We start from the raw sequence: 11,129 nt of genomic DNA on the forward strand, positions 1-11,129 counted from the left end.
CAGAATTTTACTGACAGATGCATGACCGATTTCGTGTTCTTGTGCAACGCGATTGATGGAAATGTGATGGGGACTTTCAACGAAAGACTGTAAAACATCTAATGCCTTATCATTATTTGTTGCTGTTCTACGTCTACCAGATCTTGGGCGGTTTTTAACGCTACCAATGTCCTCGAAACGTTGAATAGTACGGATTACAGTACTTTTGGAGATCCTATTATTTGCGTTCCGAAAATTTTCATTAATAATCGCGTTACTGTTTTACACCTTCTTTGTTGATCTCCCCATCCTCGCATCATTAACAGTGTTATTCGATCTCTTTCAGAAAGCTCCGCCATTCTTAATTAGAGCAAAGAGGAATTAATCAGGTAAGTGATAGGAAATTGATCTAAATAATTAAGTAGAGAAAAATACTAATTATTAAGTGTTGGTCCAACTATCGATTTGTTTATTTCAACCAGCAAAAGCTACTAGCAAAAAGCTCGTTGAGCAACTGAAAATCTAATAGATCAATTAATAACATTTACAAAAAAGTTCTGGGCTATTGGAAACAAAATGAAGATGTTTGGGACAATCAATTGAAGCGCAATGGCTTCTTTTGTTACAAAAACAATTTTTGGGGTTGTTCGTTTTCGTCCACGAGGTGACTGCTGCTCGCTGAGAAGACAGCACTGCATCAAAGATTCAAATCAGTGATCCGCATTGTTTGCTCAAGAGCTTGTATTACTATTGGTGCCTGCGAGAGTGAGACAATAAAGATCGGCCCCGCCAACGCTTTCGGGCAGCTTCTCGCGCTCACTTTCGGGCAGTTTTCCGCCATAGCCTACTAGCATAACCGCTTGAAGCCGTACAACTTTGCTATTGGACATTTTTCCAAAATGCATTCTTACTGAAAATATTACGGAGAGTCGATACTTTTCGATTAATATATTTTCTTTAAACCAATTAATTGGTCTCATTATTTCGCGCACAAAAGTATTAAAGTTATGATTACTGAAAACTAAATAATATTTTACAATATATTTCATATTTTGTGTCAAAAAATTGTTAAATTCAAACCTTTATAACTCAAAAAGTACTTAATGAAAAAATGTTTTATTATAGTGTTTTAGAAAGCTTTCGAGATATGCTATAAGAATATGTAATAAAATGTTGGGAGATCCATTTAAAAAAATAAGGTTGACCTTGAAATGACCTTAAAGGACATGGTCAAGGTCAAAGTCAAGGTCATCATCTTACTCCCCGCTTGAAGCCATACAACTTTGCTATTGGACATTTTCTCCAAAATGCATTCTAACTGAAGATATTAGAGGGGTCCGATACTTTTCGATGATCCTGTATAAAACCTATTTTGTATGTCAAAGATATCTTAGTTATCTGGTAATAACTTGTCACGTGAATAAGTTGAAATTGTTTGCATGATTGACATAAAACAAGTCAATTGCTGTTCATTTGGTACTCGTTTCATTGCTTCAGCTATTGCTGTGATATATGGATGCTGCTGCTGTTGCTCTTGCTGAGCAGTAACACGATGTAAATATGCCGTTGCCATTACATTGAAAGCATGAGAAGATTGGCAAAGTATATTTTCCATTGTTTCCGTTATTCCATTGATTCCGTTCTTCTGCTTTTTTATTGCAAATCGATCTGGTGCTGGTACTATTTTTTTCTTCTGAATTTTATTATCCATAATAATAACGCCTGCAGCTATTTTCTTTTGTACTTCATCATCTATATGCACAGATATATTATCTTCATAATCTTTGGAGACAGCAGAAATTGCTGATCTGACGTAACAGTATTAGTTGATAAAGACTCATCAAGTGAAGGATTACTAATGCTATCATCTGAGCACATCGACACATTTATGGAATTCAATCTATCATTTGATAGTAATGGATTTGACATTCTCTTTACTGTAGAATCTTTAGTGAGTAAGGAGGATCTCATAACACTTTGTGATGTCATACTTTCTTCTTGCTAAGAATGTTCTATTGAGCTGCGTGATCTATAGATATAAACATTGGTATTTTATCTAAGCGATTATATATTTTCTAAAGATAACTAAATACTTTCTATGTGCTATGTGTGGTGTCAGAAAAGACATTTGCTTAAAATAGACCCACATTTTCGTCTGTCTACATTCTGAACCACTTGGTTGACCTTTCTTCATTTCCCGCAACTTCTTGGTGAATATATTATGAAGTATATTCCAACGCCCTTCTGCTTGCTCACCTAATGTCACTGAAATTGAAATATTTGCTATTAACTAATTACTATTTTGCCAATTTCACAGAAACAATACTTAACCTGTACACTCAATCGTCTCTCCAATACTTTTCCACATATCAAGTTTTACTTCCCTATTTTTGTATTCTTTTAATGTATTCACATATAGAACCGAATTTTCTCTTACAAGAGCAATTAAAATGTCATCATTGACATTTTCCTGTGATATTTCAATGAAATCGATATTCACGTTCGGATCCATCGTGAAGCCCGTCAACAACAGTCAATAAAGCACTATATTTTAATATCTACATATATCTCGCTTCTAATTGGTCATTACATTGCGTTTAGCTGTAAGCCGTAAGATTTTAGCTTTAAGAAATGAAATTTCGTCAAATCGCTTAAGGCTTAAAATCAAGACTAAGTACGGGCAAGAAAGCCTTATAAACGGAAATGACGTCACAAATTACGGCTTAAAGCTTAAGTTTTACTCCTTAAATCCTCATTGTAGACGCCGCTTTAGTTGGCCGAACACGCACACACACACACACAAACACACACACACGCACGCACGCACGCACGCACGCACACACAAGAACACGCGTGCCCGCATGAAGCCTGACCTTTCTTCTGTTGTCGCTGTGGGCCCTCGCAAAATCTCAATGTTCAAATGATCATGAATTAACTCTGCGAAAAAAAATCGTAGAGACCTCGGCGACCTCGCGTTCTTTTCGTTTCGGAAAGCCCTTTCGAACGAGCCCTCACTCAACCCAACATGCCATTTGAGATTTTTTGGCTCCCCCCTTCCCCCGGCCCCCAGGGGTGTGGAGGTGGGTGTTTTTGTGGTTAAATAATAGACTTTGTGATCCCATTGAATCCTTATAAATTTCAATCCTATATTTCAAACTGTTCAAAAATTATTTAGGTAGCCCCGAACTTTTGGTAGGCACTGTATATCCTCTAAATGTATTTCTTCTGGTGGACATCTCCATTTCACAGCAATATTATGTAAAACACAACATGCGTTTGTAATACGAGCTACAAAATAGAGATCTAATATAATATATTGATCTCGTTTTATATATTGTATTGCATTTGTTCTTTCAAATAATATATTGTATACCTGCAAACTCTGGTTTATAATGCAATGCTCTTTCTTTTCTTAAACATCGTCATCGTCCTTTTAAGATTCCTATACATCTTTCTACTACTGATCGTGCTTGAATTATATGACTAGTATATCTAGCTTCTGATGATTCTACCGGTGGATTTATCAAAGATTTTAAAAGAAACGGCATGAGCGGATATATATCATCACCTAGATATGTATATTAAAATATATGATGTTTTGTACAATAATTAGTCTGTTTTTTTATAACTAAACTGGCAGCACTAGTTAAAGAAATTTATACACACTGAAGCCTGAGAATCTTTTATATACGCTTCATATACTTCAATGTATATGTATATTTCTTGAAATCTTGCAGCCAATTCAGCTACAAAAGCAAAAGAAATGAAATGTAATAAACTAATTACATCATAACGTTTTTAGTTTGTAATTTTTATTTTGAATTATAATTAACATTATATTATATTCAAATATAGAAACAAAATAGGTATAAAAAATTAAAATAAAAAATAGCATATCATACCTATAAGCCATGACAATTTTTCGCCTAATTCATGCTGTCTTTGTAAATGATCAAATAAACGTGAAGAACGAAAAACTCTGGAATCGTGTGTTCTTCCTCCATGCATTGCGTTGCCTGATAATATTTCGGTATTATATGAAGAGACCTAAAAAATGAGTATACATTTCGCAAACAAAAATTATCACTTCAAATTATAATATGAGCCAATAAGATAGAAATATCAATTATATATCAATCTTTGAGTTAGTCACATATCTTGAGTTATCACAAATAGGGAGAAACAGAAAGCTCTCTCTTTGTGTTTGATGCCAGTCAAATTATAAAAAAATTGACTTACACCACTTTTGTTCTTAATGGCTCATATCATACTTATTATCGTAAATTGTTTCGTTGTAATTTTAGTATTTTATACTGTGACGCCTGGTGTGCGTCCGTGCGGGTCCTTCCCGGTAAGGAATGTTATTGAGGAGTCTCGTTGAGGCGCGGCTCGCCGGAACCCAGCGGCGGGAAGGGATCGCGCTCAATTATTTGATCTACGATTGATTCAATAGCTTTATTTAGAAGTGAACAGTACTGAAGTATAATGGGTGGTGCGTGCGGCCGGTGACCGCTTGTCGAGATCCGTCCGCGGAAACGTTCGGGGCCGTCGGGTTGCCCGTGGCTCTTCGGGCCACTCGTTCGCACGCGGAGACGCGGTCGAGGCTATTCGCGGAGAGCTGCTCGTTGTATACGGCTGGCGAGCACCCTCGTCTTGGATATGGCGAAGACACTCGCCACAGGCAGTTGGCGAGTACGCTCGTTCGGGGAGAGTGGCGAGTACGCTCGCCGTAGGGAGAGTGGCGAGTACGCTCGCTCGAGGAAAGAAGGGTGGCGAGTACGCTCGCTGTAAAGGAAGGCGAGTACGCTCGTCCTCGGAGATGGCGAGTACGCTCGCCCCAGAACTGGCGAGTACACTCGCTTTCGGAGATGGCGAGAACGCTCGCCCTAGGAAACTGGCGAGTACACTCGCCTTCGGAGATGGCGAGTACACTCGCGTTAGAGAAATACCGGAGAACTCTCAGGCAGGTCGGTGCCTCATCTCGAGGCGTCGGAAGACAGGTCTTCTTGCCAGTTGCACGGCGCCTTATATTGGCCGTCCGTGCGACTCTAGTTCGTTCTCCTTCCGTATCGCGCGACACGGGGGGCACGTGATGATCGCATGCTGCGCGCGCCGAGGCGGTCCTTGCCTCCACGCGCGCGCCGCGTGCTCGCTCGCTCCTTTGTTCGTCTCGCTCGCTCGCTCGCTCGCTCTCTCGCTCGCTTGCATCCTGTGCAAGGTGCTTCCCCGCGGACTGCATTCGGTTCGGCCCGATCGTAACGATCGTATCGTTACAATACTTACGATCATAACATTCAGGGAATGATACAATTTCCTATTAATAAATAAATGCTCTCTCTCGGTTTATGGGGGAAAGATGGCAACATGACTTCCGTCTATTGCTCCGATGACTCCTGGAAATCTTGTGTTAAAAAAAAATCTAAAAGTAGTAATATCAATTTTACTAGTATTTCATAAGATGTAGATATTGTAGAAAGTTTTGTTTATATAAGTATTATTATTTATGTTCTTATATACAAACTCTTTTTTAATCCGTTGTTTTCTTTCTTCTTCTGTGGGAAATTTAATCCAACGTTCCATTATTCTATTAAGTGCATTCACTGTTGCATAAATTGAAACAGAGATTGATGTTTGACACATACATGAAAGGAAATCTTGTCCCACTTTTCTTTGGTAAGAACCAGATGATAAGAAATGTAGAGTTGCAAATATCTAAAAAAATTTTATGGAATTGAAAAAATATATAAATATATGCACAAAATAGAAGAAAGAATAAGAGAGAGAATGTAAAAAAGTTTAATTACTTGTATATGTTGAGATATTGCTGTACTTCTTTTTTTAAGTGGCATATGAGGAAGTAATTCTTCTATTAATTCCATTATAGCAGGTTTAGATAACCTAATATATAAAAGAAACATAAGTATAATACATGATTATATGTATATAACTATTTACATAATATGCAAAAGTTCTTACCTATATAATTTCTTAATGTATTTTCATCTATATCGAACGGCTCTTGTGCATCTCGTAATTTGTTTCTTGTTATATTTAAATTTTGTTGTCTCCTTTTATCTTCCTCATCGTAAATAAAATTATATATTCCATTTTACACTTTTATTTTTTATATGTATCTTTCTTTATGTTGAGTAATCTCACTTTTACCTCATACTTTGTAACGATACGCCGATCGTTACGAACCGGGCCGTGCAAAATGCATTCCGCGGGTTATGCACCCTGCGCAGGATGCAAGCGAGCGAGCGAACGAGCGAGCAACAGGAGCGAAAGAACGAGCGAGCGACAAGAGCGAATGAACGAGCGAGTGAAGGGAGCAAAAGAGCGAGCGAGCACGCGGCACGCGCGTGCAGGCAAGAACCGCCTCGGCGCGCGCGGCATGCGGCCATCACGTGCCCCCTGTGTCGCGAGATACGGAGGGGGAACGATCCGGAGTCACACGGGAGGTCAATATAAGGGGCCGTGCGACTGTCGAGAGCGACCTTTTCTTCCGACGCCTCGGCAACGATAGAGACGAGGCGCCGACCCGCCCGAGAGTTCTCCGGCATCCTGAAGCGAGCGTGCTCGCATCTATGTGAAGTTAGCCCCCGACTTTTAATAAAACAATTTTTTTGCATAAAATTGCGCCAAATAGTTTATAGAAATATGTAGTGAAAGACTTTTCATTTGTAGTAAAAAAATAAAAAAGTTACGAGGGGTTGAAAAAATGGTCAGCCCCCAAAATGGGGGGCTGACTTAAAACCTGACCTAATCTAATCCAAATCGTTTGTAGAAATATGTAGTGAAAGAATTTTCGTTTGTAGTTGCCCAGGAAAAAAGTTACAACCCCTTAAGTTCTAAGGGTAGCTATTTCCGCCCCGTGGGGGCTGACTTGAAACCGGTTCTAATCGACGCTAATGGGTTTGTAGAAATATGTAGTGAAAGAATTTTCGTTTGTAGTTGTCTAGTATAGAAATGGCAGCAATGTTTGTAATAGGGTGTTTGTATTTTCAACCCTATCAGGGGGGCTGCGTTCTAAACCGACTATATTGAAGCCAAATAATGCGTAGAAGTTTGTAGTGAATGAATTTTCGTTTGTAGTTGTCCAGAAAAAAGTTGCAACACTGCGTACTAGAGGTTTTAATTTTTGTCTCCGCGTGATGGACTGCTTTTTGAACCGTGAAAACCGATGCCAAAAATGTTTGTTGAAATATATAATTAAGAAATTAACATTTGATGCTCTTGCTCGGCTTCTAGAAGGTTTAACAAATTTGAATGCCTGGACACTAAATTGTCTATGTGCTATTTCATTCATTTTTTTATTTTACTATTTTATTCGAAACTTCCTGGACATATTGAATCGTGCCTTTATATCATTCTCTCTCTCTCTCTCTCTTTCTCTCTCTCTCTCCAATTACGAAGATCATATTCAGTTTTTTAAGTTTTTACATAATACAACATATGTGTATGTCTTTTTTCAAATAGTGTACGTTGCGTTATTCGTATTGTTTCTTTTGTCTTGCTAATACCATCATGAAGCTCCCATTTTTCATTTATTGTGCGAACATAGCATTGGTAATATCCGGGTAAGTAATTTACAGCTCCTACGAGTTTGAATGTTTCATTTTGTATTTTTATATCTGTTGGTAATGCAGCAAGTGTTAATGTTATAGCACATGCTTCATTGGCGCCAAGATATTTGCGCGCATTTTTCCATTCTAATGCTTCAATGTCGATAAAAGCATGATTGCCGGTTTTATACGTGTAAGTAAGGTTTTTACCTTTGCAACGAAAGCAGTTTTTAACAGTTTTGGCGAAATGTTATTTGACTGCTTTTTGTAAGACTTGTATGCCTTCGGTGCATATCGGCTGTATATCTATGCTTATTACGGGATCAACCTTAACTTTTCGGTAATGACAATCCTCGCAATTTTTCTCCCATATCATAGAAGGCTCATCTTTGAATAATTTTTGTATTAATACACCTATATTCATTTCACAATCTAATTCTCCATTTTTTACAGATACGAACTGTAATAGGATATTTGCTCTCATCGTATATATCTTATTAGTTATACGGGACTGAGATATATTTTTAGTCAAGTTGAAAATGTCATTTTTTGTCTGATTCACATAATCGTTGTACGATACCCAATCGTGATAAGCAGTAATAATGCACTGCAATACAGAATCAAAGGGACAGGTATTTCTTATTTTTAGACGCCTTTTATCTGTTTCAATGAGTGATAAACTATTACCATTGATCAACAAAGGTAATTTTTCTGTATACGTGGTCGCTTATGCATATTTTCTATATTTGCACATGGTGTTAGATATTTTCCACGTTTCGTAATAATTTTATTAATTTCTCTCCAATCCTCCTTTTCGTTCAGGTAATCATTACTTTCAAGTTCAGTTGATACAGACGGCGGCGCCATTTGTTCTTCAGCAACAGAATCTTCCTTTCTCGAGAGGATTTTATCGTCAGCATTGTTCAGATAATCATCAGTTTCAAGTTCAGTTGCATGTTTAACCGGCGACATTTGATCCTTAGTAACAGAATCTTTTGTTTTTGAGAGGATTTCATCGTCGACAAGTACTTTTAAACAATCAGTTTTGTTATCATCCTTTGAAATATTTAATTTGACACTTTCATTGTCACTCATACTGTCCAATAAACTTTGACTGCCAGACGCAGTCTGGTCAAAGTTTATTGTCATTATTGTCAAGAGGCTGACACGATGCATGTAATAATTTTGTTGTTCTGACTAACGATCGTAAGTGAATAATAATGAATTTATCAACCCTGATGGATTTTTCGCCTTTTAGTACAAGGGACTTCAATTCTCTAAAATATTCTTCGCTGTGTGCCGAGATCGGGATGAAAGGCACGTTTGTTGAATTTTTCAGTTACCATAACTGCTGTCCACAGCGTAAAATATTTTGATAATTCCAAAAACTTTTTTCCGAAATCTGGACAGAAGTAAGGATTCGGTCGATTACCGTGAGCCATTTTCTTACTTTCCTTTTCTATCTTAAGGAAGAATTCAGAAATTTTTTATTCATTTTGCTTATTCTCTTCATTATCGATTTCATGACAGTCTGTACTTTCTTCTTCGTCAGCAATAATCATTGTGTCAGTTTTCATCATATCTAAAAGCTTCATTTGTGCTTTGTAAATTCGATTCTCGTTATCAGTTACATCTTCTAATTCAGAAAAAGCGACTGATAATACGTCTGTACATAATTCGCAAAAATTATCGATACTCGTACATTTAGTTAGCAGCCAGACACATCTTACGTAAAAGTCTTTAATATAAAGTGATGACTTCTTAAGACAGGACCATCGGCATACTTGTTTTATGAGATGAGCAATATCGAGGCGAATAATCGATTTTATATTGAGAGAAGTAGAAGACGTAAGTGCATGAAAACACTTGTCTATGTAATCTGTTAAGCTACTATTATTGAAGGCAAGACAGAAGGCGTTCAAAAGAGCAAACGAAAAATCGCTAACTGTTTGTTTAGGAATCTTTGCACCCATTCGTAACCATTCACGCAACCAATATGTTAACGTATTCGTGTCATGTTTTTTTATTTTATTTTATTTTCATGTTTTTATTATCATGTGATGCTACCGCTTGATATAAAAGTATTGCTCCTTTAGATCCATCAGGCTTCACAATCGGTTTTATCAAGGAGCCTGTTGCGTCAATATTGATATTATTGATTTTTCCGCTTTTGCATGCTTCTTTGTACAAGTGAAGTTGTTCAGGTAACCAGTACATTACGTACATTTTGTCAAATCCAAGTTCGTGAATGTTTCCAGCAAATTCTGCGTTATACTTTAATAACATTAACGAAAATATCGGATTATTTGTAGATTCTACACCTAGTTCTTTATCGCGAAATTCTTGTTTCGCCTTACGCAGTACATTTTCGGAAAATAAATTTGCAGATTCTACGTCTCCATATTGCATTAATCTATTCGCTTCGTTGCGTCGCCACGTATATGTAGATTTTGCTTGCAATTCTTTAGCCGTCACTTTTCGAAGGCGACTGCGTAGTTGCCTTTTCTTTTGATGCGCTATTTCACGCGTATCATATGTTGATACCGTACATTTTAAACCATCCTTCGTAGATTTTCCCAGGCTGTGTATGTTAATTTGTGTTTGACATTCGGAATATTTCCCAATAATTATAGGAAAAGTTTCGCTAGGACAATTGCTGATCTTTGCGCGTTTAAATTGAAACGTACATGGCAATTTCATCTGGTTCCACAAATTTTCATAAATAACATCTGTCCAGCCAGATTTTAAAGTATTGTACAATCGTCCTTTGTACGAAACTATAGTTGAACTTATTTGCTCCTACTCTTCACTTTTGATCAACATTTCGAAACGCAGCGGTTTCAACAGAGTTGCCGAATTGTTCATTGACCAGTTCGAACTTGAGCTTTCGCGTTCATTTTTAATCTCATTACTTTCGGTACTACAAATACGTGTACCGTGCAAACCATCAGAAATTCCATTTCTGTTTCTAGTAATATATACATATATATAATTTTTATTCAACATATTATGCAATGCGTCAGATGCTTATTGCCAAATGGGATGACCGTAAGGTAAATCTGCATTTCCCGTGATAAAGTTAAAATCATTCAGAGCGATATAAATTTCCTCATCAGTTTTTATGCCTCGACATGGCATTTTGGTTTGTATTGAAAATAACTTTTTGTTTATATAGTTGTATTTATTGTAAATGTGTATATTATATATACATATACATATATACAGGGTGGGCCATTTTAATCCGTCCATGGGAATATCTCCTCAGGTAGGGGCGATAGCAAAAAATGCCTCAGACAAAAGTTATAGGATAATCAGGGGGACACCTAGCGGTGACCTTGATTTGACCTTGAGGTGAAAGGTCAAGGTCATTTTGAGACCAAACTGATTTTTTAAAATAGAAACTCCTATTCAGACTACGGAAATGGAAAGTACAGAAAATTTCACGTCTAAATAACTCATGTTAACATGGTAACTCATGACCGTGGTCAAAATGACCTTTAGGGATTGTTTCAAGGACAAACGTGTAATATTAATCAATTCATTCAAGTAACTGATAAGCTAAGTGAGATAGTGAAAAATGTTTCA

The 11,129-nt window shown here is 37.2% G+C and overlaps 2 pseudogenes; both read right to left on the minus strand.

The window, feature by feature from the left end:
- Window positions 1-1,369: 1,369 nt before the first annotated feature.
- Window positions 1,370-2,491, minus strand: LOC112589519 (uncharacterized; annotated as a pseudogene).
- A 648-nt stretch (window positions 2,492-3,139) lies between these two features.
- LOC112589520 (putative nuclease HARBI1) lies at window positions 3,140-6,149 on the minus strand (annotated as a pseudogene).
- Between the last annotated feature and the right edge of the window lie 4,980 nt (window positions 6,150-11,129).

The sequence above is a fragment of the Harpegnathos saltator genome, unplaced genomic scaffold, assembly GCF_003227715.2.
Source record: "Harpegnathos saltator strain DR-91 unplaced genomic scaffold, Hsal_v8.6 scaffold535, whole genome shotgun sequence".
NCBI lineage: Eukaryota > Metazoa > Arthropoda > Insecta > Hymenoptera > Formicidae > Harpegnathos > Harpegnathos saltator.